Source organism: Netta rufina (assembly GCF_964035555.1).
Source record: "Netta rufina genome assembly, chromosome: 5".
Lineage (NCBI taxonomy): Eukaryota > Metazoa > Chordata > Aves > Anseriformes > Anatidae > Netta > Netta rufina.
This window is the reverse complement of record NC_140128.1, coordinates 49,095,926-49,099,907: the sequence shown is the minus strand read 5'-3', so window position 1 is coordinate 49,099,907 and position 3,982 is coordinate 49,095,926.

Sequence of the window (3,982 nt, the reverse complement as noted above, 5' to 3'; positions counted from 1 at the left end):
CAGGGCAATAGTGTTGGGCATCTTCTTTCCTGAAAATGAACGAGAGCTATTTCTTTTTGTGACACCGTACTAAAAGGTTATTTAGCCCTTGTAAAACTTTTTTGAGATAAATTGTACAAACAAAGCAAAACATAATTAAAAACAGAAATCCCAAACCACATTTGAAGGCAGTACTCCTTAGAGGTGGCTCTGTGTGTAACAAGCAGGGGAACAAATTAGAAATTATGAGGTGCTTCAAAAGGATGCAGAAATATTTGAGGGATCTTTCCAGAGTGTGTTAAAATGCACAAAATTACCTCATCTTCATGGAAAAAGAACAGGCTTTGGGTAAAACTAAACCAGTATTTGCAAGATGGTGAGAATTGTGGGTAGCTCCACTCAGGAGTTGAGGGGCAGAGGAGGAGAAGCTGAAGTTACACTTATGTAAAGAAGAACCAGATAAAACCAAGAGTATTGGCACTTTCAGCTGTTTACTGAGTAAGTGAACAAGAGCACAGTTAATATCAAAATGGATGGGACAGGGTAAAAATCATTCAGCTTTACTGAACCAAGAAATTAAAGTTTATGCTTTGAGGGTCATTGAAAGTTCAGATGTTTGCGCTTTTTTGAGAAGCTAGTTTCTTTTCAGTTGTAAAACGTAAAATAGGGATCTAAAAATAATAGGTTATTAAATTCTCGAGTGCCCAAATGTGCTTCAGATGTTCCCCTGAAAGCAGGAAGAAGGGTTGGCCACACAAGACAGCTTTCAGGCTGGCTGCTATCACAATAGAGTGTACCAAGAGTCCCCAGTCACCTTGAAAGAACAGGAAAAATGACTCGTTCAGAGCCATGTTTAAATATTAAACCTGGGGAGTGTCACGCGTCTTTGCACTAGAGTTGTTCTCTACCCTAGAAAATCCAGCCTGCTTCTTAGGCACTTGGTATCATCTCCTGCAGACCCTTGGAGCTGTGAGGATGCAAAGCCGAAATGTGGAAGTGGGGGATTTTCTTCTGTCCATTTTCCTCCTGCAAAACTGATTTCCAGATGTTCACCTTTCTGAACTTCACCCCCCGTGGCATTGCTACCCCTTCCCTTAGGGATACACTAAAAGAGGCGATCTGGAGATTCTGCTGTGGCCTCGGAGACTCAGCAGGTTCTTGTCTGCACACCACAAAAAGCATTAAGGTGCTGTTGAATTGCCAGCTTGTATCCAGATACCTGCTGCCTTTGCAGTCACACAGGAAAACAACTCCGCAGAACGGAAAACAAAAACAAACAAGCAAGCAAACAAAAACAGCCAAACAACTTCCACCTGCAGTGATCAATACATTTATTTTAAGGTCTCCAGATAGCATCAGATTGGCTTAATGCCTGTGTGGCCGGCTGTTTATTTTGGGATGGTGCTAGAACCCGATGAGAGAATGACCTGAGGCTTGTGCAAGCTCCCTGTCCTGCAGAGCAGCTTGTGGTGCGTTGTGCAAGCTCAGGCGCCCTCGCTCCTCCTTCAGGCACGCCGTTGCTCAGGCTGCAATTCCTAGAACGCTGCGCTGCAACAGCTTCTGCAAAATAAGCCAAACTGGCGAATTCCCAGCTTGTTGTCATCACTAACCAGAACAGGGCGAAGTTAAAGCTGGGTTGTCCAGAGAAAAAAAAAACAAAAACAAACAAACAAACAAAAAAAAACCACAAAACAACACTTTTCCCAAGCAGAATGGTTGAGTGTCGCCCCAGTCCTGGGAAAAGCGCCTTCCTCACCAGCCAGCTCTTCCTTCCCTCGTTTTCAGGTGCTAGAGGCAGAGTCCAGGGCCCTTTTCCCAGTCGTTCTGTGCCAAACCACGCAGCTGTCACAGCCTTTCCTTGGTGAGGACCTGGAGGGCATCAGCAGGTATATGCTATGCTATTAAGATGTGATGCAGACTTACACAGATGCAGGTTTTTTCAGGGCTCGTAACTACCCCTACTTTTCCACTAATGCTAAAGCAAGTAGCAGTCCACATGGGGTTGGAGATGATGGCTTATTTTACGGATTCCAGCAGCTTAGTAGGATTTCAGCTTTGCCCAAACCACACCGTGTCTTCCTTTGGGAGGATGGCTTAAGATGAGCACTGGACGGCTGTGCCTGTGCTGCCTCTGCCCCTGTGAAAAGGTCTGGGGGAGCAGGGAAGGGAAAGGAGCCTCCTGTGTTCACAGGGCGACCTCCCCACTTCAGCAGCACGTCACAGTTCTGATGCCTCCTCCTTCCTAGGGATGGGATACCCAAAAACGAGACAGGGGACAACCAAAATACCACATCACTCCCATACAGGCCGTGTCCTGCTGTGACAGCACCCTCCCAGGAGGGGTCTGGTGGGGCAGTCAGGGGCTTCACAGCGGCTGAGGAGAACATTTTTCACAGTGCAGTGGTGGCAGGGCTGGAGCAGGGCCCCTGAGGGGCTGTGGGGCCTCCAGCAGCACAAAAAGGACAAGGCCCTGAGCAGCCCGGGGAGCCCTGCTTTCGGCAGGGCTTGGGCTGGAGGCCTCCAGCCTGAATGTTCCCAGGAGCTGATGGAAAATACAGCCCGGCCCTGGCTTTCAAAGTCCAGCTTGGGGGCTGGTGTGTACTGGTGCCCAAAGCTCCTGAATTCAGCAGAACTGCCTCTGGTTTCAATGGCTTGTATTTCAGGTCATATGTGACCTACCGGCGTAATTATTTCAGTGAATTATTGACAGATTGGTTCCCTGGGCACACAGTGACCACTTAGGGTTTTTATGTTTGTGTTTTTCTTTACAGAGGTTTCTGGGTTCAGCAGGTCTCTCTTCCTTTCTCACACCAGGATCCTTTGCTCGTACGTACAGGGGTGATCGTTGCACAACCTTCCTGTGGAAATGAGTGTTTGAGGAGGCCTTGGCCAGATTACACAATCCTTCTTGGTCAAAGTCTCCTGAAACACTTGTCTGCTGATGGCTCATGTGAGGGCCAGGGCATGAGTCACAGTGTGACCATCTTGACTAACCAGGGGAAGCCACAGATCACCAGTCTGCACGGCTTCCTCTTCACCTGGTCTGCAGCATGAGGATGAAAGCAAATGGACAAAATCCCATGGAGTGTTTAAAAGTGCTCATTTCATTCCCACCTTTGATGTTTTTATCCACCAGCTGAACTGTCACACACCAGCAGAAACCGGTGCAGGAGCCCAGGAACCACCATCCGGGGCAGGGACATGCTGATGGGGACTCAGGTTGTTCCCACAGTCACCAAAACAGCAGCAAGTTTGTCCAGATGAGCTATCAGGCAAGCAGAGCCTGATTCCCACCACGTTTCTGTGAGCCCAGCGGTGGCAGCGGTCTCTGTCCAGAGTTTCTGGTCCTCCAGGATCTCACCACTCAGGTCATCTCCCAGCTTGTGTGCCCAGGCGAGGGACAGCAGGGGCAGGGCTCTGGAGGAGCCAGGTCTCTCCACCGCAGGGGTGTGTGCTTAGCAAAGTCTGCAGGTGGTTTGCACAGTGTGATCAACCAGGCTGGGGGCCCGTGGCCTCTGAGAGCCCCTCTGAGCCCAGCATGGGGCGTTCCTCCCAGGCAGCTCGTGTCAAAGCGACTGATCCCCTGAGTTCAGGGAAGGGAGGAGGATCCATGGAAACCTTTGCTAACCAAATGAGCTCTTTGCAGCTGTAACACCTGTAATGAATGTTTTGCATGTGCTATTTGAAAGCCTTTTTATAAGCCTGCTCCCAGGACTTAAATAACTTGTAGCAGAGGACAGTGAGAAAGGCACCGCATAATTCTAATGAATTGCTATAACTCATTCTGTCCTGGCTGATTTGCACATCCTCAGGCTTTGCATGCAAATCTTTGCATGGGTTTTGTGCCTGGCTGTGCCCTGTGGAAACCAGACCTTTCTCCAGGTCAATGTTATCGCTCACACCTCACCTTGTGAGCTCGTTTTCCACTCGTTGAGTGAATGCACAGTTTTTTGTGACACCAGGGGCCTGCTGCTTGGTGCAGGACCTTTGTGGCAGGATGAAT